The following is a 25,575-nucleotide window of genomic DNA, read 5'->3' as shown; positions in this document are numbered from 1 at the left end:
AAAAAAAAAAGAAAAAGAATTGGAGATTACAAATAATTTTTTAAGAACATTCTAGAAATAAATCTGTTGTCTTATGTTTCAGTGTAACTTCTGAGAAGTGCAGTGCCGTTCAATTTTTGACTGTTGGTATGATGTCTACTTTTTTTTTTCTGGAAAATTCTGGACTATTTTTTATTCTCCATGTTATATAATTTGATGATGATGTACCTTTGTGGGGGCTTGTCATTAAACCAATGTACTGAGAACTTTGAAGGTCCTTTCCATTTAAAAACTCCTGGTTTTGTTTCTGAGATAAAAAAAAAAATTCCTTGATAATTTACTCCCTTGAATTATCTTTGTTCTTTATTTCTGGAACTCCTACTATTTGGGTGACAGACTTTTAGATTGAACTGTTTAATTACTTCTGCTTCATTTTCCATCAGTTTCGCCTTTTTATTTCACTTGTCTTTGGGAGGCAGAGATATTTCATCAGCTTTATATTCCAAATTTATTATTCATTTCTGCTATCCTGTTTTCTGCTATTGTTTTCTGAATGTTTATTTTATACTGTTTCCAATTCTTGTAGTTAGTATCTTCTTTGATATTTTTGAGCAGATAGCAACAATTTTTAAATTTTTTAATTAATATTGTCTATTTTCTCTATGGTGATTTTTTTTTCTGTTACTTTGTTGATATTTGCCTTTTATCACACATCTTAGCTGTCCTGCTCACTGATATGAGTGAGACATTAAAATGGTGGTGGAAACCTCAGTTTACTGATGTGGGATATTGATGTACATTATTTTAGGCTCATTCTTTTTGAGCTGTTCCAGTCTTACACAGAAGTTATTTACACAGTAAAAAGAAGTAAATTACACAGAAGAATTTCTAGGGAAATTATACTTTATTGCTGGCATTCCTAGAGCCAGGTGGGGAGGCTAAGGCAAAGGATTTTCAAAATTCATTATGTAAATTTTCACTTAATTCCCTTATTGTTAGTATGGTATTGTCAGGGAAGTGGAATTTCTTATGCCCTTCAGGGTCCTTCAAGCTGAATGAATAATCAAGTTGACACGATCCTGGTAAACAGGAGAAAATCAAATATAATTTCATATGTACAAGCAGTCCACACAGACACGAGATTCCAAAGACATTGAGGCAGCATGAAGTATTATGTCATTCTGAATTAAGGAGAGGAAGGGAGAAGGATTTGGGACTTCCCAATTCCTGGGAAGATGAATAAGTAGAAATGGTTAGTAAACAAATGTTTACTGAGCCACATAGAAACCATGGGACATAGAGGACTGTGATCCAACAGGCCTTGCTATGTTCCTGCCTATCTACCATGCCTAGTTCATATCATAATGCAGTTCTCTATGATGATGGCTCTCTTCCTGGAGCTGGTCCTCTATCAAAACTTTTTAGAGGCAGTTGAGGAGGAGTTTAAGAGTTTTTCTGGAATCTGCTGGGTTTTGACTGCTTTTTTCCCAAAATAATTTGTGTGCCAAATGGTGCATCTTGGAGCAACCTACCCTTGGCCCCCTAGTATCCTTGCTCTCAGCTGTCTTCCAGGTTTTGTGGTATTCTGTGCTGGAAATAAAACTCTAATCTTTGATGGAGTTGGAGAAAAACAGCAGTCTTGAAGGCTGAAGGAACATCTCTGAGGATTATAACTGCTTATATAATTTCCAATTAACTTTCCCCTATGCCTAACTCTTTGCCAGCAGTTTCAGAGATAGCTGATGCCACCAATTTCTGTGTTCGGTGGTGCAAATCAACCATATGGTGCTTCCTCCACTGTAGGCTGTGAGTCATTTTCCCCCATGTCTTCTGAGTGTGAGTTAATACTCATTCATCTCTTTCCTAGCTTCCAAAATTATGTTGCCTTTGTGTTTTCTCCAATGTGCTTTGTTTTTGAGAGTTTATGACCTTCATAATTTATCTCTAATATTATTTTCTTAATGTTTAATGGAGACAGTAGAGGCAAATGTGAGTATTCAATCTAATATCTTTAGCTGGAAGGTAGCCCCTAGTTCTAAAATTGTTTCTTAGTCACAGATAAAAAGTCATAAGGAACCTTGGCTAACATGAAAATGTATATACAATAACAGTATTGTAACTGACCATGCAATGAAATGCTATACAATGTCTTTCTCTTTTAGAAAAATATAAGATTGGGAGGAGAGATATGATTCATAAGTATCCCAGGACTGCTATTCTATATAAAAATATGTATCAGAAGAGGCTTCCTGATGGACATTTCCCCTTTGGAAGTAGAATATCTTTTTAATTTCAAAGACCAATAGAGCATTATTTAAAATGTTAAATATTGGAATTATTCCCTTAAATTGGCAGGATGTTATGGGAAATTGGGACTATAAATTGCTGTTCCACTAAGGATAGTTAAGTCAGGTTTTTTTTTTTTAATCAAGACCTATTTCACATGAAATTTCATTTGAAATACAGTATCAAATGATTCAGAAGTGAGCCTTTCAGTGGTTTGGGGAATGACTGAGGGAACATAAATAAAAGGAAATGGTAGAGGGAAATGTAGTACATAATTGGGGTTGAAGGACCATCAAGATACCAAGGAGATGAGCACTGGTCGCAGACTTATTTAACAACTTCATTAATAATCTGGAAGAAGAAAGATTCAACAAGTTAATTAAGTCTACACATGGTCCTTAGTGGAAGTTACAAATACCAGGGAGAACTGAGAAATTATATAGAAAGACCTAAGTGTCAAAAGCTTTGATAGCTTTGGGCAAAGAAGAGCAAAATTAAATTTGGGAAGAATAATTACAATTGAATACCCTTTGTTCAATTAAAAAATAGGAGTTAAACTGCAAACAATTAATCCTGAATAAAAAATAGTAAAGCTAAAAGAAATTCCATGGCTGATGAGCAAATTATTTAGACAAGAGCAGAGCTTTGTGACTCTAAGCTAAATGCATTTTTTAATGCATTTGTTGTCTACCTAATATTGACCAAACATTTAGTAACAGAAAGGCTGACATCACAAACAGAAGATTTACTCTAACCCTCAAATGTACTTACTACATTTTAGCAAGGTGTGTGGATTTGGATCTCACAAATAGGGGTGCATGGGTGCCTCAATCAGTTAAGCATCTGGCTTTGGCTCAGGTCATGTTCTCATGGTTTGTGAGTTCAATCCCCATGCTCAATCTGCTCTGTCAGTGCAGAGCCTGCTTGGGATTTTCTCTCCCCTCTCCTCTCTCTCTGTCCCTCTCCCACTCATGCTCGCTCGCTCTCTCTCTCTCTCTCTCTCTCTCTCTCTCTCAAAGTAAGTAATAATAATAATAAAGAATCTCACAAAAATTCTGCCATGGATTAATGAGATTATGACTGAGAAATGATGGGAAGAAATATGATTTAGGAGGTAATATTGAGAAGAGACTATGTAGTAGTTGACTTCAACTATTAAGTCATTGTGGTGGGGGTATGGGAAGACTGCTGGGTAATTTTATACCCTGTACTAAAAGTACTGTTCACAATAAGTCAACCGTCTCAGGTCTGGGTGTTGTGAAAACTTGTTGGACATCAATGGTTTAGTCAATAGAATAGAATCCAACCAAGGCTTGGGGAAGTAAAGCAGCCTGGATGAAGTTAGAATGTAACCATTAGAACTGAAGTCCTTGGGGTGACTTGGTGGCTCAGTTGGTTGAACATCGGACTTTGGCTCAGGTCATGATCTCACAGTTCATGAGTTCGAGCTCTGCATTGGGCTCTGTGCTGGCAGCTCAGAGCCTGGAGCCTGTTCTGATTCTGTGTGTCCCTCTCTCTCTGCCCCTTCCCTCATGATCTGTCTCTCAAAAATAAATAAATGTTAAAAAAAAAAACAACTGAAGTCCTCTATTGTGGACAAGATGTCAATCACTGATTGAGTACTTTGCCCATGTCTGGATTGTTCCAAGCACTTTAGTAAATGAACTCCATTAATTCTCATGCTCCTCCTACAAGATTAGACATTATTCTCATCCCCTATTTGTCATCATGAAAGCTGAAGCCTAGAAACTCTAAGAAAATCATCTAAGGCTAAGTGCTAATAAGCACAGAGAAACTGCAGTTCAAACTGAAGCCATGCTTCCTTCTAAGATCTGTTTTATTTTTCAACTATGCTACAAGATTTCTCATAGAATATTAGCATAAATAATATATGCAGAACTCATGTGTATATGTGTTTGTCTATTTTTTAGAATTTTAGGTGCCTGTCCTGGGCAGAAAAAACTTTTCCTTGTGGGATTTTTGTGAACAGAGCTGTTCTTGTATATAAAGTGTATGAGCAGAATTCACTCTCCAGTTTCCAACACAATGTCATCTTAAAGCAAAGTATTTTTGTACCTGGGTTAATTGTTTATGTGTCTTGAAAGGAAAGATGCAGAAACTCATTAACATGTAGCAGAAATTTTATAATTTGATAACGTCATTTCTGTCTATTGCCACCCAAAATAAACTCCTAAGAGTCAACCATATTTTAAATTTTAAGTATTAATATTTTCAGGAGGTAATGCTTATACATCTTAGAATATTCAGATACTCTGCAAATTTAAGGAAATACATTTAAAGTCCATCTGTCCTCAACCCACAAAGTTTCTCTACCTAGAAGGAATAAGGATTACTAGTTTCTGGCATAAATGTCACCAATTTTAATAGGACCAGATGGTATGGGTTTGTTTAGAGCTAATGAGGTCTTTTGTAGAGATAAATACAAGGGGAATTACATGGTTTGGAGAGAATTAAGATGCACTTCATAGTTTTATTTGGAAGCAGCTAGATTGGGAAACTCCCCATGAAAAGTATACTGAAAACCACTAAGAATTAGAAAAATGGGGGGGGGGGGAAATATGGGCAGCTTTATTGGAAAGTGAACAAGAGATGAGGGGGAAATCCAGATTGACACTGAGAAGAGTTGTGTGTGGTGGCTGATTGCTCAAGCCTCTTCCTGTCTGCCGTCTCTTTGTAAAAAATCAAAATTTCTCATTTCTGGAGAGTGAGATCTCCAAGTGAGAAGAATTCTGTGTTTGTAATAAAAGTGAGGTGGTTTGAATTGAAAATTAGTCATATTAGAGCCTAAATGTCCATCACCTGATGAGTGGATCAAGAAGATGGGGTATATATACACAATGGAGTACTACCTGGCAGTGAGAAAGAATGAAATCTGGCCATTTGTAGGAAAGTGGATGGACCTCGAGGGTGTCATGCTAAGCGAAATAAGCCAGGCAGAGAAGGACAGATATCATATGTTTGCACTCATAGGTCTAACAGGAGAACAGGAGAAACCTAATGGAGGACCCAGGGGGAGGGGAAGAGGGAAAGAGAATTGGGGAGAGAGAGGGATGCAAAACTTGAGAGACTATTGAATACTGAAAATGAACTGAGGGTTGAAGGGGAGGGGGGAGAGGGGAAAAGAGGTGGAGGTGATGGAGGAGGGCACTTGTGGGGAAGAGCACTGGATGTTATACGGAAACCAATTTGATAATAAACATTATAAAAAATAATAAATAAAAACAAAAAAATAGTAAAAAGGTAAAAAAAAAAGCAAATCAATCATATTGAGGAGAGTCAAGTATCTCTTCTGGGAGAGATCAAGCAGATTATTAAATGATTTTAGCAAGTTGGTAAGAAGAACTTTCTAACTTTTGAATCTGTATTTGGCCAAATAAAACACCAAGAAAGAAAATCCTGTTTTGGCCCCTGGGGCAAAAAAAAAAAACAAACAAAGAAATCCTTCTCTCTAACATTGACTTAAATGACTCATTCAATTTCTAGGGCTCACGTCCCTCACTAAAATGGCATCAGTGACTGTGGACAAATTTTTTTGTGATAGAGTAGAATCCCCTCTGTTGTTCTAGTAATAGTAATTTGTCCATTATTTAACACTCTGTGGGAAATATCACAGGTCATGTTACAATGTAGAACCTTGAAAAGCATGAAATATTAAGAACATAGTTCTACTTTTTGACACCAGTAGAAATTACATTGGCCTCTTGGAAAATAATACCTGAATTGAAGGCTCACAGATGAGGGAACCTGAAAAAATAATAAAAAAGAAACATCAATCCTCAAAATCAACCAAGTATGACAATTTATTGATTAGGAAAGGAAAAAACAAAATACAAGCTGAGATGACATCTAATCTAGAGAGATCAGGTCAATTTATACAGACTTAAAATGACTTTTCAGTACTTTCTTGAATCCCAGGACCATCCAGACACAAGTTTTGGCAGAAGCAGTTTTCACATGCACATACTCCTGATGATGAAGCCTCCTGCATCATGTAAATGAATTTTTACCCTGATACTTGCCATCGAAGCATCAGCTATTCAATAGGCTATGAGCTTGCTTTCCTATGAAGAAAAAGGTAAAGGGAACTAAGCTTATAGGAATGGAGTGTGGGATGCAAATGTTTTCTGAAGTAGTTTTTAACACCAGCAAGCAGAATCTCTTGTATAGAATTACTTGACTCATTCACATATAAAACATTATAATCTGTGATTCCTTTTTAAGTAAAAATTGGCTTCAGAATGCTAGATAGAAAAGCAGAAATGGATTTCATCCCAGGGGCACAAAGAATTTCAAAAAAAGACTGGGCAGCTAGGGCCACTTGTGAATTGCAGAATTGATGTGACTTCATTTAGCCCATAATTGGTTACCAACTCCTTTGCTATGTGCAAAAATGACTTAAAATAAACATGGAGGAGGGCACTTGTGGGGAGAAGTACTAGGTGTTACATGGAAACCAATTTGACAATAAACTATTATTTTTAAAAACCTAAAGGAAAATAAAGGAAAAAAAATAAGTCCAGATCATGATTTATTGTGGGAGGTAAGAGAGACACACAAATAATTACTATTAATACATGATTTTTAAATGATAAATTCTGTACAAGAGCCATAAAAAGAAGCTCTGGTAGGATTTTAACGGAGTATTCTGTTTGGGAGGAATAGAGGAAGGATCAAGAAAATTGTCATGAATGACAGGTGTTTGGATAGAACCTTAAGGAATGATTCAACATGTCCATCTGACTGGAGAGAAGCAGCATTCCTCCCAGAATGGCATGAACAGAATACTGCAGTGTGAAATTAAAGGAAAGTCTTGGGAGAGCTGAGCAGTCTAGTTTGAAAGGTAGGTAGGCTCAGACTTACTTGTGTTGAGCTCAGATGCAGCAGGATAAATTAATCATCTCAGTTGCTGCACACCACAGTGCTATTACTGGAAGTTCTCTCTTGTGTATGTGTTTAATGTCTTCTGTTACTGCTCCCTGTTCTCATTCCTCACTCTACCGCACAGACAACCATTTAATGTACCCAATAGGTCTCTTTACTCGTACGTGTTCCTTTATATGTGAATTTCAGTTCTTTTCATTTTGATTTGGAATTTATTTAAGTGGCAAATAAAAGTTATATATATAGTACCATGATTCTTCCCTTTTAAAAACTCAGCACCTTTGTTTAAATGTAAAATTTAGGGGGCGCCTGGGTGGCTCAGTTGATTAAGTGGCCAGCTTTGGCTCAGGTCATGATCTCACGGTTTGTGGGTTCGAGCCCTGCATTGGGCTCTGTGCTGACAGCTAGCTCAGAGCCTGGAGCCTGCTTCAGATTCTGTGTCTCCCTCTCTCTCTGACCCTCCCCTGTTCACACTGTCTCTCTCTGTCTCTCAAAAATAAATAAAAAACAGTTAAAAAATAAATGTAAAATTTAGATTGATTGCCCTGTTTGCTTACAGTTCACTCTGACTGGTAATGCTTCATGGTCAGGTACTTTCTGTGCGTCCATCATATTCTCATACCTTTCCTTCCAAAATAAAACCCAGACAGCCAGCAGCCCCCCCTCAGCCACAGCCACTGTTACGCTCGACAATCTCTTAACTGTCCCCTATGATCCTGTGTGAAAATCTCCCCGGAGCATAAACCGAAAAAGGGAGTGACGGGTTAGGATGCATCTGTAAACTGTCTGATGAAGCACCAGTAGACTCCTCCCACAACCACTGCATCAGACCACACCTCTTTTGATACCAATGTAAATACAGCATTGTCCAGGTGTCTGTTTGCCGATCTGATACATGTAAGTGACATTTAATTTTGATTTTGCAAAGTACTTATGAATTTGAATATCTCTTCCTCTGCTTCCTAGCCTTTAGATTCGCTTTAAAAAATTACCTATTGATCAATTTTGCTCACTTTTCTATTGTGGTTTCTGTCATTCCCTTGTTGACTTTAAGGAATATATATTAGAATGATGGTAAATAGTGGCAGATATGGGACATTCTCATTTTGTTCCCTATCCTAAAAAAAAGTGTCATAAGTTTTTTTCATTAATTATGTTTGCAGTGAGTCCTTGATATAGTACTTCTGATATAAAAAGTTTTTTTTTCTATTCTGGGACCATATACATGAAAAAGTATGTTTGTGTGTATGTGTGTATGTATAATAAATGTAAGTGTGTATACACACACACACACACATATGTATGAGGGCTATAAATACAGTAAATGTTGTGCACATATTTTTATACAAAGCACATATGTGATCTGTAATTCTTTTAAAAATTAATATGTCAGTGTAAAACAAGTGAGGATTGGCTCTTAGCCTTTGCCACGAGTGAATTCACCATTTTTCATATGTCTTAAAATATTCTGCCAATTTTTGTGAGTTAGGAAAAGTAAAAAGGAGAAAATTAAAATTATTCATAATCTTTATACCAAGGGAGAAAATACTTATAGTACTCTATTTCCTTTCACTTAGCACAATTATATATGTGTACCTTCTTAAAAAATTCAATTTAAAAATATGCATATTTTGTAATTTTAAGTCCTGTAAAACATATAAATTATATAATTAAATGCTCATTTACATGAAAGCTTATATAACTACACAAGTAGAATTCTATAACCATATGTGCTCTAAAACCACACTTTTAAATTATTGAAAATGATGCATACTAGGGGTATCTGGCTGGCTCAGTCACAGGACCATGTGGCTCTTGATCTTGAGTTGTGAGTTTGAGCCCCACATTGGATATAGAGATTACTTAAATAAATAAACTTAAAATAACTAATATAAAATTATGTGTATTCAACATTAACATTATATTTGTATAAAGCATACAAATTCTATACCAAGTTTAAAAATACATTAGTAATTAACAAGTTATTCCATACTATAGATATTAGACTATATCTTATTTTTTATTAATAACAAGTCATAAACCATTACTTTTTACAGAAGAGATTTATAAATAATAACAATAATAATAATAATAATAATAATAATAGACTTGGCTTACTCACTGTGTCTTTCATTGCATTGCCCATGGGTGAGCTTTATAGCTGTGCACTGTAGTTCCAAGCTCCAATCTCATCTCTGAACATGATATAGACTATGTCCCCGGAGCCTCTCTCTTTCTTTAAATGTTCATTAGAGAAATGACATGTGAGGTTCCTCCTTTTCTAGCCGTCTGAAAGCCTTGTGTAATTCACTCCCTTCTCTGCTCTCACATTGGATGATTCACAAATGTGCATGAGTTTAGCTTTATGGAAAGTTTCTGGAGCCACAGCCTAGACATACTTCCTGATGAGACAGAAGATCTAAGAGGTACCACCTATTGATGTTGGAGAGAATTAGCATCAGCAGGAGAATCAAAGGAGACTGGCCTCAGACAAAGGCAAGGATCCTCGTATAGCCTCCGAGAGGTCCAGTGTGAGGAGGGCAATTGGAAGGAGCACAAGATCTCATTACAACAGAGAATAAATCTGTTTTACTAATGATCACATACCCTTACAGTGTCTGGTACACAGTAGATGCTCAAGAAAATGGCTTCTGAACTGAATTCTAAATCCATTTTGTTTTGACTTTTATTGATATTTATTTGCTTAAAAGGGTTATTTCTATTCCATTTTTACCCTGTTTTCTCACTTCTCCATTTCTCTTTCTGATTCCTTACACTTTAAGTGGAGAATGTAGAGTCAATGATTTTCATAGCTCTAACGGAAACTAATACCTCTCAAATGATTCATTTATTCAGTAGTTGTTAGAAACACTACTCAATATGATCATCACAATATTCTGATTTGTATATTGCTAGAGATAAGACTCATCTCTGTTTTGAAAAGGAAAAAAAAAACCTTAGATGACCTCAGCAGGTATAACATCTGCATTTCCACATGTTTCTCTTGACTTTAGCCATAAGGACTGATCGAAAATAAAGCATTAAGGATGGCAAGAGACTCTGATACTAGACTCTTCAAATAGGTTGATGGTCTTCAGTTATTGTCATTTGGTAGAACTTAAAGTAAATAGCTAATGCATGGGTTTTAGGATGAGGCTAGAGGTGGCTTTGAAGTCTTTTATCATCAGTTACCTTTGTATATCATTGGGAAAGTCTCATACCTTCTTTGGGTTTTAGTTTCCTCACTTGTCAAGTTAAAATAACAGGGGCCAAGTGATTTTTTAAAGGATAAGTAAAAATTATCATAGATAACATTTATTGAGTACTCACCATATCAGATGCATATTCAAGCGTTTTTCCATACATTTTCCATGTATTTCCATGTTTCCTCTATTTTCCATATTTTTCCACATATTTGCTCATTTGTAAATCAAAATGCGGACAGGAAATGTCCCCTTACAGATGAGAGATGTGAGAACTGAGACAGAGGTACTAAGTCATTTAACCCCAGGGTAAGGAAGGAGGCCAATCCAGGCTTTGAGTTAAGGCAAGGTAGCCACAGAGCCTGGTTTCTGCTACACTCCACTGTCTTTTAGGGTCTCCTGTCTGGGAAGCTGTGATGCTGAAAAGGGAAGTTGATAGATGTGGTGGTGTGACCACAAGGACAGAACAAGACTGGCATCCGTACCCTGGACACATCAGTTTCTTTCTCATAGCTGCTACAGTGTAGCATTTCCCACTAGGTTAGGATTTCCCAGATAGAATTTCTGTGCAAACATGAACGATTATTTGTGTATGTGTTGCAGGCAGGCTGCTCTGTGATTAGATGTGACTTTAAAATCATTCTTAGTTCTGTGTTTCTTTTCTCCCTTAATGTTCATGCTTCTCTAAGAAAATCAACTTTAATAAAGCTGTAGTTTGATTCATAGAATCCTTTCTAGAATCTCAAGATTGGAGATTAACGTCAGATCTTCTCTTATTCACCACCTACCCCATCCCCCACTCTCCATCCAAACCTTGTTTCCTTATGAATTCATTCTAGTCTGTTTGTGGTGCTGGCAGCGGCAGCGGCAATGGTTGTTTTTTTTTTTTTTTAAAGAACTCATTCCCACTGAAGGAGCACATCTCATCAAATTTTTATAGCCATTCTTATTTTCAGGTGAAATCTGCCTCCTTCTAATTCAGCTATTGGTCCCTTCCATGTAACAGCTTCCAGCAGCAAAACGGTAAATTTGTTCCCCATTAAACTTACCCTTTTGGATTTGACCCATAGCTTCAGGCTGCCAGGTTCATTTGGGGTCATTAAGTCTGCCACCATATATATTCACAGCCCTCCTGCAATTTTCTACTATCTCTAAGTTGATATACATGGAGTGCCCTCTGTATGTCTCTCCATTTCTTGAATGGAGGGTAGCTTTTATTTGGGTTCTGCCCAAATCAGATCCCATTAGAAAACTCAGTGGGCATGTATTTATGATGGGTCTAGGTCACAAATTTTTAAAAAAGTGAGAAGTTCAGCTTCATTAATATGTCACCCTTTTGCATGAATCTTACAATATGATTGTGCTGATTTTACCTCTTCTCTCTCTGTATGTCCCCTCCTTCCATGGTTAATGGTCCCTGTCTGAATCACTGCCAGGATAAAGCACTATGTGTAGAAATCCTAGAAAGACAGAGACTGTTAAATGAGATAAGAGGGAGGGAAGGAGGTGAGGGAGGAGGGAGAGGAAGAGAAATACTGACTTTGAAAGGGTCTGTCAGTCAAACAGAAAGTAGCACACTTCAGACACCAGTGATGGCAGCAGTGACAAATTTCACAGTGTGTCTTTGAACGTCCTCGAGCTGTAAAAAGAATATGGCAAAGAAAAGCACCATATTTAGTCTCTATTCCTTTCTATTTTAAATTATACAACCCTTTCTGTAGCATTGGCTGTTAAAGGTGAAATACCACTTGCTATAAAGCCATCTTAATAGAACATACAAAGTGTCTTTTCAAGGAAAATGTAAAAGATTTTTATTGGATTGATGACAGAGCATCTTCAGCCAGGGCTCTTTGAGAAGAAAAATATCTATTTTAATGAATGTAAGTCACCTGCAAACTTTGAAGTTATCCAGGGTACATTAGGGAGAAACAAACCATAATTAGAAGGGGCATTTGGGAAGATTTTATTTGGTTACTTCGTAAAAATGTAAAACAATCTCTTTTTTCCAATTACTTACATGCAAAATGCTTACCTGGCAAGCTAGCACCCAGGTGAGGGCTGTGAAGACCTGTCACACATACCCAGTAGGTATTTGTCCTGCGTCCTGCTAACATCAGCAAAGTGAGTAAGTTACACCATGTTCCCTGTGGTGACGTTCTGCAGAGAGTGAAAACTGACCTAAAAATTATTCAGTTCCTTCTGGAGGCAGGGGTCATTCATAACCTCAGAACTGTACTAAAGGTCTGTTAGACTCTAGCTGGCAAGTAGAAACATATGTCACAGAAACTTAAGGAAAGGGGTTATAGCACATGTGGTCAGAGCAAGACCCACTCCATAGCATTTTTGACTTAGCCCATCGATCGGCATCCAAAGCACCTGCGGCTGGAGCAGAAGGAGAGTGAGTTTCAAGTCAGGCATCCTGAGTGTGCCTCCTGACTCCCCAACTACCAGTGACTGTAACATTTGCAAACTCCTGGAATTGATCTGAACTTAAAGTATAAAATGGAGTGATAAACTCTTCTTCACAACTTCATAGTGAGGAATAAACAGGACAGGGTGAGTGTGGAACTGCGCCTACAAAATAGCATATTTTTAAATTGGTTTCCATCCCTCTTCTTGGATTTAATTTTTGGACCGGGAAAGAGTTTGCCATTTAAATGTTAGAAAAGATATTCAAATCTGATCTCAGATTAAATTATTCATACAGATGTACACTTTTATAATTCACCTTGGCTTCTAGTCCTTCTAGTTAGCAGTAGCCATTCTAATGCCTGGCTTCTCATCTAGCTTTCTTGGTGTCAACCACACTGGAAATCTGATGCAGGTGAGTTTGACAATTATGTTCTAGAACCTTTCTTTTTTGGTCTCTATCCATATTTTCAGTCTTCTGTTTTCCTCATTCTCTTCCTATTGGGGAAGAAAGGAATTGCATTCTATCATCCATAGGAAAGTGTTGGAGAATTTAGATGAGAGATCCACCCACAATATTTGCAATTGGTAGAGATTAAAATTTGGGAATGAAATGCCAGTGTTCTAATGGTGAAGTCTCAGACAATGTGACAAATGTATTCTGTGTCGGCTCTGGCCTGGGCATCTAGATTTCCCTATAATGTAGTCACACTTCATTATCAGGTTGCTAAGTGTGGCCATCCAAAGACAGAGGCAGAATTACAAAGGATAACGGGAACTTGAGAGTATTTTGTTTGATGGAAATATTCATTCTTCATTAAAAAATGTACCTTCATTCTAGAAGATGCTCTTGGAATATTGGCCTCTTAACACTCTACTAAAGAGTAAATAAGGCTTTGTCTCCTGTGATGTGAGGAGTGGCTGAGCTACAATTCTTTAACCTAAGAAGGCATCTGAAGAAAGGTCTTCCATCAGCATGTGAAACCTATTGAAGTTTCTGTACCCTTTCCATTCACCTCTACAGTCACCCTGACATAGAGCTGACCAATCCAACAGTCCTTTAATTGTACGATCATGCAAAGGTGAGAGCAGTTAAGAATTAGCTGGCCCTATTGATACTGGCTGATGCCTGAAGAATTGAGCAGTTGGATCAGTTATCAATATCTGTATGGAAGTCACTGACAGAATCAAGGAAGAGATAGCTGACCCCTGTGGAGGACGTTCCTTGCTGTTGAAATGAGTGTTAAATTGTTCTACATAGACTCAGGTGTATAGGAAAAGCCACATACTCTAAATCATAGACCTATTCTGAGTCCCCATTTCATAGACTGGTGGGAATTTAGTCTTTAATAAAGAGGGTTCCTTCCTAGAGCCCTATGAAGCTCGTGGGGTCTCAATGACCCCAAAAAGCATTTGTATAGTCTACACTGGGCAGTTCTAGGATTTTGATAAAGGTGCTCAAACAATTCTAAGAGTCTTTCTCTCTCTTATATCTGTTTTCATCTGGGCTAATTTCATTACCAGCAGGGTCTTGCCTCATGGTGAAATGTGTGCTGCCAGCCACCCCAGGCACCCATCTTCAGTTGCTGGTCATGGTAGTGGAAATAAAAGAGTTCTTTAGCTCTTCCAACAAATGTGTCCTTAATTGGCTTTCACTGCAGTGTTTGGGTTAAGTGCTGCTGATAGATCATTCTGCATGAATCACTGGGACTGAGAGAGGAAGTCCATAATGGAAAGTCAAGAATGTTATGAGAAGAACGGGGAATTAATGTTGGGCATGCAAAAGCAACCAGTGTGTATTTGGGCATGGAAAATAGGAATCGTCTCAAAGCCTGGTTTTTAGAGTCCTGTCTCCCCACGCACATCATTCAGCTATCTCCATAAATTCGAGCTCTGTGTGTGTGTGTGTTTTTTTGGTAGGGTGCTGATAATGAGTAGATAAAGGCTCGCACCATCTGCGAAATGCATCCTCTTCCATTTCTTTATCAGTGTTGCAGAAAAGATCTTTCATTCCTGCTTCTCCCTCTGCAGTCAAAAGCTCTGGGCTTTCCCTGCCTCCTCAGATGCATTTATTCAATCTTCTTATGCTTCAATTTTCACAAAGGGCATGTGACCTGCAAGTTACTTTCTCAGGCCTGAAATATAGAAAGAGCTTAGCTATTAGAAGGAATGAAGGGGGGAAATAGAAGAAAGAGATTGTAAGCAATATCTTAACACATTTTGCTACCACGTTTGTCAGTATATATTCATATTTTCTTCTACACACTCAAAGTATACCAGCTGGGGCACTTGAGTGGCTCAGCTAATTAAGCTTCCAACTTTGGCTCAGGTCATGATCTCCCAGTTGGTGAGTTCGAGTCCTTCGTTGGGCTCTGTGCTGACATCTCAGAGCCTGGACCCTGCTTCAGATTCTGTGTCTCCCTCTTTCTCTGCCCTTCCCTCGTTTGTGCTTTTAATAAATAAACATTTAAAAAAATGTACCAGCAAACTGACTTAATTATTGCTGTTCTTCAATTAGTTGCTTTTAGATAGAACTAAGGGAGCAGAATGGTACACTTTGAAGGCTTTATCAGGAATTTTTGAGCATGTGGTCCCTATGGGAACAATTGTAATAGGATAGAATTTTCTGACTTAACCTTGTCCAATTCTGCTTTATAAATCCCTAGGGATTCTGATTTGGGTTCATCTAGTCCTAACTTCTCATAGGCAAATTTTAAGACCAAAGATAGGGGTGCCTGGGTGGCTCAGTCGGTTAAGTGTCCGACTTCAGCTCAGGTCATGATCTCACAGTTCATGGGTTCAAGTCCTGCGTTGGGCTCTGTGCTGACAGCTCACAGCCTGGAGCCTGCTTCAGATTCTGTGTCTCCCTCTCTCTCTGACCCTCCCCTGCTCATGCTGTCTCTCTCTGTCTCTCAAAAATAAATAAAAAATACATTAAAAAATTTTTAAAAAGACCAAAGATATTATGAATTGTTGAAGAAGCAAGAAGATTTATTACTGCTTTTCTGAGGGCTTGCTGTAATGCCAGGCACTTGTAGAATGACACTTCTTACTGCTGAGTCATCACGATAACCCACGTAATAACAGAAATAATAATGATGAGGATCAGAAATAATAAGGATGAGAAATAATAATGATACGAATTAGCCATTCATCACTGATATGGCCCAGCACTGGGATTAAAACTTGATATGTATATAGTTTTTAGTGCAAAGTTCATTACCTGAAGCTCAGTACTATTACTAGGATCTCTACCTGGGTCTCCTGAGTCTCAGGCAGGGGACTTTCCTCAGTGGCCTGAAAGGGATCAGTCTCTGTCTTTGGCTTTCAAATTCTGCTTTTTAGTGGAGTTCCAGGGTTTTAGCAAAGTCACCTTACTAGTCACTTGGGGTGGAGTGGGAGCCAAAGGGCTTACTCAAGGGCCTCCACTCTCACTTCGACCCCAGCTGTCATGCCTATTCATCTCTTAGGTTAAGGCATGGCAAGCAGCCTTGTATTGGAAAAAAGTTCTGCAGTAAAAATCTGTGCAGACCCCAAGTCTCATGATCTCTAGGACACTTTCAGTAGGACTCCTGATGGCTGTGTGGTTCTATCCATAGACCCGTTGGCCCCACCAAGCCCCTCTTTGGTCACACAAACCAGATTGCTGTCCCAGGCCGTGCTGCCTCTTGGCCTCCTCTTGGCATTACCATCACACATTTTAACAGTGGCTTGTTTAGCATCCTCACAATGACCAAAATGGATAGCCCCACCTAATTTTGCAAAGAATATAGGAGTATCTTAGCTTTGGTTAGTCTGTTCTGTAGTTTTATTTTTATCATTATAAAAAGAAATCAGATTCTTGTGCGTGTGTGTGTGTGTGTGTGTGTGTGTGTGTATGTGTGTTCTATTTATTATTTCAGACCTGTCATTGTGTTCTGGAATAACAGAACACAAAGGTCTGTAGCCTGAGGTAATTGAGGTCAGTGGAAATGTTTCCAGTGAAGGTAATATATGAAATCAGATTCTGGGCCATAAGAAAGTTGACCAAAAAACTGTTCTGTTCTGGTGCTATATCTTTCCGTAGGATTTTCATTAGCTTCTCTGCAGTGTCAATTATCACCTCCTAATCAGCTGACTTACCAATCTATATTCCTGGACCTAATCCTTTGCAAACTCTAGATCCGCATGCTGCTTTGAAATTGGTTCCTCACTATGTTGAAAGACCCTTCACCTGGTCAGAAATGGACATGTCGTCTTTTCTTGTACTGAATTAATTCTTTCTGCTAAAAATTTCCATTTCTCTGCCCACCGACTCATTTTTTGGAAGCCTGTTTCTAGCCACAGCCAGGAATGCTGAACCTGTAACCAGTTTTAGTTCTGAGACCCAGGAATATGCTTGCTGAGCCAAGAGGGACACTGTACACATGTTGAGCCAACAGGATTCTGTATTCCAGAGATTTTGAAACAGAGAAGAGAATGAGTCGAAAAGTCTGTGCTGGTCACACAAACGTTAAGGTCATATGCAGATAGGAAAAGAGTTGATGTTAGGAAAACTAAATTCACAGTGAAGCAGAAATAAGAGCTTTGTGGAGGAGGCCAATCTTCAATAAGAGAAGAAAGAAGACAATGAGAGAGAAATGGAAGAGTAAATTTCTTGATTCCTTAGTTCCTCGGGAGATCAGCAATACTTAATGTATTGGGTTCTGAAAGTTCTCTACATGTTCTTATTTAATCAGTACTTTTCTTTTAATTTATATATATGGGTGTTTTTCCATTGCAAGCAAATTATTCTTAATTGAGGCATCCTTTTCCCTGAACTTTCTAATAATTGCACAACAAGCAGATTATTTAGTGACTACTGCCTTCCAGTTTGGTACTGCTTAGTGCTTTCCCTTAATTAACATCTTACTTTCAAAATACTCTTCTGTAGTAAGGAGTATATTCTTTGTACAGATGAGGGAATGGGGTTTAGAGAAATCGAGTATCTTGTCCAAGGCTTTTAAAAATCATGTCTGATACCAGAATTAGGCAATGAGCCTTATTTCTCCTTATTTCTGTTAATACTACATTTTATCAAGCTCAAAAGTTAAACCTTTATAAAAGGTACTTACTTTACATAATAACACCCAGCAAATTCTCTGAATTCTCTCTTGAAATATTCTATCTTTTGCTCAGCATTCTAATAACCCTAGTTTACAGTGTTGCAGTGGGCAGGTCTGTTTTCTATAAAGGTCTCTCCTTCAGATTTATTCTGTGAATTGTTTGCCAGATTCATCATTCTGAAGCCCAACTATAATCATCTGACTCTACCCCTTAGAATTCTTCAGTGGATCCCCATTCCGTCAGGACTAAGAATAACACTTTTACACTGTATCAGTGCCGTAGCCAGGATCTCCCCAACTTGACCTATTTACCTTGCCCTCTTACTGAACAAACCCATTCATTATTTCCCCCAAGAAGTCTTTGGACATTGATGCTTCTGTTTTGTTTCTACAGTTTCCTCTACCCCAAAAGACTTTTCCTCTTCTTTCCCTGTTGAAATCCTTTTAGCTTTCTATAACCCGTTTCAAATGTCCTCTCCTCCATAAAGTATTTGATGATTCACTAGGATCACTGGGTTTGATGCCTCACTCTCTCCTTTAGAATCCTTAAGAAGTCTCTTATATGCTTCTAATGTAATTCCCCTTCCATTTCTTGTGATCCAGAGAGTTGCTAATTGCACTTATAGGAGTGGAAAGTACTTCGCATACATATGATTACTATGCCCATGGCAGACAGTATGAGCTCACTGAAGTTCTCTTTATTGGGATTCCGGGTACTCCCTTGGAATCCCTCTAACATAACACTCAAGGAGGCCACTACTAACTAATTGGAATCATAATGCAAAATGAAACTGGACTGCTATCCTCATTATAGTAGCTCCTGCTACTCTTTATAACTGGTACTTGGCCTTGGACTCAGCACAGCTGTAGAGAAGGTTCCAGAGCTTTGACTGAGGGCTGCCTATCTCCTGATTCTCTGCTTGCTTTGTTAGGACAGTTTTCAGCTAAAAAGGAAAGGAGGCCACATGTTCCAGAGCTTTGATTCCTTCTGTTACAGTCTTCCCAGTAGCCCTATGTAAAGAGATATAGATGCTTGATCATTAAAAAAGGCAACTAGCCTATTAAAGAACCTGAAAACCAAAACACATGTTTTAGTGTGAACACTTATTTCCAATCTGCAAATTAGAAGGTAATTATTTTGACATGACATTTATTCCCAATACAGTTGGTCAGATTTTTATCTTAGGTGAGCAGACACCAGCCTAGATGTAATCTGTCCCCTTCCTACAAGTCATAGCTTGATATCTGGGGGAACATGTTATATGTCACTCTCTCCTGGACACACACATACATACGTGACAATGAGCATACAAAGAATGAAAGAATGCAAGAAAGAATTAATGAAAGTCAGGAAAAGACCCCATTCAGATGGGTTTTGTGCTTTTAAATTTAGGATATAAAATTATTCTGTTAAGATTTCTGTTAAAACAGGGCGCCTGGGTGGCTCAGTTGGTTAAGCGTCCCACTTCAGCTCAGGTCATGATCTCACAGTTCGTGGGTTTAAGCCCTGCGTCAGGCTCTGTGCTGACAGCTCACAGCCTGGAGCCTGCTTCAGATTCTGTGTCTCCCTCTCTCTCTGCCCCTTCCCCACTCACTCTCTATCTCTGTCTCTCAAAATAAAATAATAAAGGCCAAAAAAATTTCTGTTAAAACTAATACTTATAGTAATTGCATATATCAGATGAATGTTTGAAAAGTGACAAAATGAGATTTCTTTATCATTGTTTTTAACCACTTTATGTATTCTTGTATTTTTCCCCTTTTTTTATGCGGGACTCTATTTTTTCTTCCTTCAGATACAATAGAAATGTCAACTGCCTTTCCTCTTTAATTGTTCCATCATGTAGATATAAGAAAACACACCTATTTGAGAGAACAAGATGATTAATGTCCATGGTGCTTTGAGTGTTCACTATTTGTGTAATTCATTTCCCTTCTATGGTAAACTGAGAAGCCTTTAGTTATTTGGAAAACTACATTGCCAACGGAGGGAATACATCCTGAGTAAATTTCAGGTTCTATCAGGTTGTGCTTTAAAACAGAGAGGGAGTGGGACAGGGAAAGGAAAGGAGAGATTTCTTTCTTCATGGTTTTTATTTATATTTTATTTTTTTATTTTTTTAAACATTTCCTGGTCTGGGCTCCATTCCAGCACTCTATTCACATAATTCAGTGATTTATTACCTTGTATAAATCAGCTACCCGTCACCGTTAAGTGTGATTTGTTGTATGTGTAGATTTCTGTTGGTGGTATCTGTATTGAGATTTCTAGCAATAAGATGTAATATGTAATCTCTACCTATTTAAAAGCTTCATGCTGTGTGATCACAAAAATGATTTGTGTCTTCCTCATCTCAGTGGGGAGAATATTTGATACATGTTTGCCTACCATGAAGCCCCTGTGGTGCAGTGTGCTTGGCAAGCTCCCTGCCCTGCACTAGAGCATACGGTGGGTGCCGATGTGGGATCAGAGACGCTATGCGCCTGTGGCTGATAAACAGCAGTTTCATTGTGGAGAGCATTGGCTTAATATAAACCCACAATTTCTTCGCCCCTTCCCCCAGCAGATGGTATATATGGCAATGTTTTCTGAAGAGAATATAGCCTGGCCATTCTGTTCCTCTTAATATACCAGATGTGACAGAGATAGTACCAATCTGGGGTCAAATTACCCAAATTCAAGCATTGGTTCCCTCACAAATTAGTATCCTAACCTCAAGGGTGGTGTAGAACTTTCTACTCATTTTCCTCAACTGGAAGTAAATAGAATATCTGATTTACACGTTGAGAGAGTTAAATGCGGTTCGTGTGAAGTGCCTAGCATGTCTGCCACACAGTAGACAGTCAAGAAAAGGAAAGTGCTGGTATCCTGCCACGTATGGAGGGAGAGAGCAGGAGACGCCAACCACACGTGAGCGACCAAAGGACACTTTGTGGTTTCACTGAGATTTTGTAAACCTGTTTACAAAACCTGTGGGCTTTACCTTGTTTGACAGTTCTCGGGACTACTTGCTTACTGTTCACTCCTCCATCAATGTCTTACAATAAGTAACAATCCACCCTAGTCAGGGTGGGGGAGGGTAAAACACTTCAGCGGATATGTGTTAAGAAGAGATTCGTGATCCACAGCAGCCTCATCCCGAAACTCGGCTGAGGTGAGGGAGGGTCTCACTTCGGATGCAAAATTTAAGAACTTACCAAAAATCTGGGGCACCTGGGTGGGTCACTAGGTTAAATGTCCCAGTTTGGCTCAGGTCATGTTCTGTTTGTGAGTTTGAGCACCACATCAGCTTCTGTCCCCTCTGTTCATCTGCCCCTCCCCCACTCACTCTCATGCTCTTTCTCTGTCTCAAAAGTAAACAATTACATTAAAAAGTTACCTGTACTCTCTAGTTCTGCAGATAATCCTGGGCATTGTTCCTGGCCTTCGATTATGATACCCTCTCTTTCCTCCCCCATGTGTGTGGGGTGTAGTATTTCAGGTGATCAGTACTTTGGCTAATAAAAAAGTGTGCAGTCCCAAAACGCATGAGAAACTTTATTAAATCTAATAAAACTCTAATTGCCAATTCCGAGGGTACCTCAGTCCCTTGTAGTGGCTTGCTGTCACTGTTATAAGTATCAGTGTCACTAGATGACAGCTTTTCAGGACTGCTGGGCCATCTAGAATTCTCAGAGATGTGATGTTAGATAGACTATAACCCAGGATGTCAAATCTGGATGAACCACCTACTAAAGTGGTTTTGAAATTATATTATGAAGAAATGACAGGGTTTGCTGGAGGGGGACCCGAGATGCAGTAAATGGGCCCTTAGCACCAACCCCAATGTACATTTGAAGAAAAAGTTTGATTTTAGTAAATCTTTAGCCACACCCTCTTTCCTCATCTCACTTTTATGAAGTTCCAGAAAGGTTAGGTGTTTTGCCTCAGCCTCACGCCAGATTAATGAGGAGACACTATAGGAACCCAGATCTTCTCATATCTGGCTTCAAATATGTGTCCTTATTTGGGCCTGTTTTTGCCTGCATTCCTATTCCAAGGCATCTCAGCTGCCTTGTCACCCACACTCCTGAAATATTAGTTGTTTGTTATCCATGTGGAATGGCAAAGCAATTCCTCTGATGTAGAAAAATATTTTTTGAGGCTATGTGACAAGATATCAGCATTTATTTCCTCCTGTGACCTGGCACCATTTGAACCAGTCTCTACAGAAGTAAAATGCAGGACATACTTCGTCAGCTGTCAGGAAGTCAGGGGCCTCAGCGGGGGCATGTAGACGTCATTTTGGTTTATATTCCTGCTATAGAGGCAATAATAGCATGATCAAGGCTTTTGTTGCGCACGATGGTAGTAAAATCTTTACAGCCCTCCGTTTAATGACAGACTGGTCTTTCTGAAGCCTCACAGCACAAACCTACCTGAAATTAGAGATTAGGGAGAAAGAAATTCATGAACTTGAGCAACCATGATTATCGTCCAGAGAGACTAATTATATGTTTAATGAGCTTGAAGCAGGTGGAAGATGCATGAGACATCTGTGCCACTGGGTCTGGTAAAGGGTCTCTGGAAATCGAGTTAATTTGAATATATTTATGAATGAGAGGTAAGGGAGATGAGTGGGTCAAGGAAGAAAGAACTGGTGGGAATAGAGTAGAATGCAGGGTATTCAGGGTTTTTTACCCCCTTTAATTTCCTCTCTCTCTCACATACATATCTTGCTTTGGGAAGTTGATGGAAGCTATGAATAATCGCCCTTGAAATATTTGTATATATACCCTGAACATGTTTGAGAATGAGTCAGGACTTTAGTGACTTGCTGAAGTCTATCCCATAGGCATCCATGGATCATAGCCTGAGAATCACTGATAAAGCAAAAGACAAACCAGGTATGATTTGGTTTACATTACACCTGATCAACCCTCCTCTTCTTCTAATTCTCCAGATCTTTCATAAGTACATTAATCTTTTCTTTTTCTTCTTTTGCTTCCTTTCACTGCACCCTTTGGATTTTAAAGGACATTTTGCAGAGTGGGAATAGGTCTATTTTTAAATGGTCCTTTGGTTATCAAATTTCTAATATGGACTACTTTGGGTAAAAGGATTCCACAGATAATTCTGGAATAGTTCCAACCTATCTCCATGCAGGGCTCTCCCTTCCCACACTGAGATCCCAATGGATGACCACATTTACTGTGAGGTTTCCCTCCCCCTTTTCTCCTGTTCAAGCTCAGAATGAGGCATTAAAGAAAAAGAAGTGCCCCCAAAGAAAGGCATCAGCAGAAAATGAAGAAAACCAGAACACAGAGATAGTCCCAAAGTACCTCCTGAATGACTCAATTAACCATGCCAGGTAAATGCCGCTCTCTCCTTCAGGGCTGTTCTATCCAAAACTAGATGAGTTAGAGCTTTGACTGAAGAAGCTGAACTTGTCTGGGAAACTCACCCCTGAAGGCAAAATGTAGCACTATTGCCTCTACGTGCCCTTGCCCTTGCCCTTGCCCTCAGCAACTTTACAGAAAGGAAGAGCAGAGCCATTAGAGAAGATGGCTAAAAGTACGTTTGCTGCCAGCCATGTTCAGAGGTGCACAGGCTGTGGCTGCCTTGAAGCTAGTTGCCCTGGAGAGAAACAAGTGGTTTAGGCAAGGTGGGCTAAGTTCCTCTTTCTCAGACTTAAAAAGGATTGAATTTTGCAGTATGAGTTTGATAACACCAGGCCATCTCTGAGCAGTTTGATAAGTTTCTGTTCTATTGAACCTGTGTGCATCCAGATTAAAAATGTAATGATGATGCTAGGTTTATTGATCTCTGTTTCTTGCATTTGGCTTCTCATTCTTTTCCTTTCCTCCCGATTTTTAAAAAATATTTTTACAGGAGTGGTTTAGGGTAGTAACTGTGTCAGTATGATGTCTTTACTTTTAGGGTCAATGGAGCCCTCAGGCTGGGGTTTTTAATCCCTTACTTTGCAAAAGAATATTGCCTAACGGGTTTGCTTTTCTTATGCCTCATTAAAAAGAAGGTTAAGCAAAGGAGAAGGGTTGGAGTTTTTTCATTCTCCGGCACTAACGGCACTAACACTTGAAAACAGGCATAGAAGCCATGTGTTTGGGACTCAGAGTCCCATGCCAAGTGACATTTTAGTTGTCACTAATTAGATTAGACTACACTCACTGGGTTTCCACAGTCCGCAGGAGGGGGTGGCAGGGGATGTAGGGAAGCCTCCCGGTAAACGGTAAACCGACTTCTCCTGTTGTAAGCCTCCAAACAAATTATGCCTCTTACAAAGACGGAGCTAGGCAATGTTTTGCTCTCCTGGAGTCCCTGCTGCTACAGCGCTCCAGGAAGCAAATACCTTTCTTCAGAGAGAAAATAAAACTCTAGGTAAGTTGTCTCCAAATGCTGACTCTCTACTGAAAAACACAGGTGATTGTTTCTCTGCCCACTCCCTGACTGTGGTTGATCTACCATGTTCAGGCTTGGGAGAGAGTTATGACAGAGATTAAAAAGTTGGTCCTCCTAGCAGAGTGATGGGCTAAAACGAGTATTACCTTGGATGGGACAATCCAATGCTTCTAACCTTGAGGTGAAGCCACCTCCCTAGTAATTAGTGAAGTGGCTGGCTTCATAAACGTTGACCTTTGTGGACTTCAATTTTTCCCTTCAGAAGTCATTCAGCCTCCATGCCTATACTCCCTGCATTAATTAATCATTTGCAAAGAAAAATGAGAAGGAAAAAAGGAGATAAAAGTGACCCTTAATTGCAAGTATCTTTTGCAGATTTCAGGTAATAGGGCCAGAATTCTTTTTTTAAAATTATTTATTTATTTATTTTGGGGAGAGAGAGGGTGTGTGTGTGCTGCGGGGGGGAGGGAGAGAGGGAGAGGGAGAGGCGAATGAAGAGAGGGAGAGCAAGAATCCTAAGCAGGCTCCGTGCTGTCAGCGCAGAGCCCAACACGAGCTCTATCTCACAAACCATGAGATGATGACCTGAGCCAAAATCAAAAGTTGGACTCTTAACTGACTGAGCCACCCAGGTGCCCTAAGGCTAGAATTCATTGAAGCAAATTCAGGTAACAGAAAGAAAAATGGATTTTCTATTTCCCTCCTGCCCTTTACTCAAACTAGATGATTTTAAGGTGGTGGTATTGAGAAACAGAACCTCCCACTACTGCCCCGACACAAAAACCAGGTAATGGCCGTTCTTTCTTTGGAATCCTCCATCCAAACCGGGAGACTGGCAACAAGTGGTCCAAACAGAATGGCATCTTGTGGACAGGATCACTGATCTCCATTTGCTGGAACACGTGTTGAGTAAATGCTAGGATCTTTGTTTCCCTTTGACATTTAGTTGAGTCAGGACAACCATTGCATAAAGTGCATTTGGTTCATTTAGATTCTGTCCTTTATTTCATGTTGGTGATTTCTTTAGACCATTTAACCCTCACAAAAATTATGTGTTTATCCCTTTGCATGGGTAAGGAAAATAACCCAGTAAGAAATTTGCTCAAGGTCTATAGCTGGTAAGTGGGAGAGTGGGGACACAAACCCAGAAAGCATGGCTCCAAGTTCACTGAGTAGGACACACTGCCTCTTACAGTTGGATAAGTTGATATGTGTAAAGAACTTCAAGCCTAGAATGTGGTGTGTGTTACGTGCACATTTGCTGGTGCTGCTGCGGCTTGTGCTTGCTGTTCCCTTTCTTCTCTTCTTCCTC

General features: G+C 39.0%; 1 protein-coding gene and 1 long non-coding RNA gene across 4 annotated transcripts in view; one reads left to right on the top strand and one right to left on the bottom strand.

Annotated features, from left to right (window-relative positions):
• Positions 1–25,575, top strand: part of NELL1 (neural EGFL like 1) — an 890,650-nt gene that overhangs the window by 682,776 nt on the left and 182,299 nt on the right. The gene's annotated exons all lie outside the window — the stretch shown is intronic.
• Positions 2,462–9,351, bottom strand: LOC115271606. Its single transcript, XR_003900025.1, has 3 exons — positions 9,290–9,351; positions 6,002–6,030; positions 2,462–2,616 (listed from the first exon to the last, which is right to left on the bottom strand). It is a non-coding gene; the product is annotated as an uncharacterized LOC115271606 (long non-coding RNA).

This window comes from Suricata suricatta, chromosome 11 (genome assembly GCF_006229205.1).
Source record: "Suricata suricatta isolate VVHF042 chromosome 11, meerkat_22Aug2017_6uvM2_HiC, whole genome shotgun sequence".
In the NCBI taxonomy this organism is placed as follows: Eukaryota; Metazoa; Chordata; class Mammalia; order Carnivora; family Herpestidae; genus Suricata; species Suricata suricatta.
Note: the sequence above shows the minus strand (reverse complement) of the source record. Positions and strands in the feature narration are given on the sequence as shown.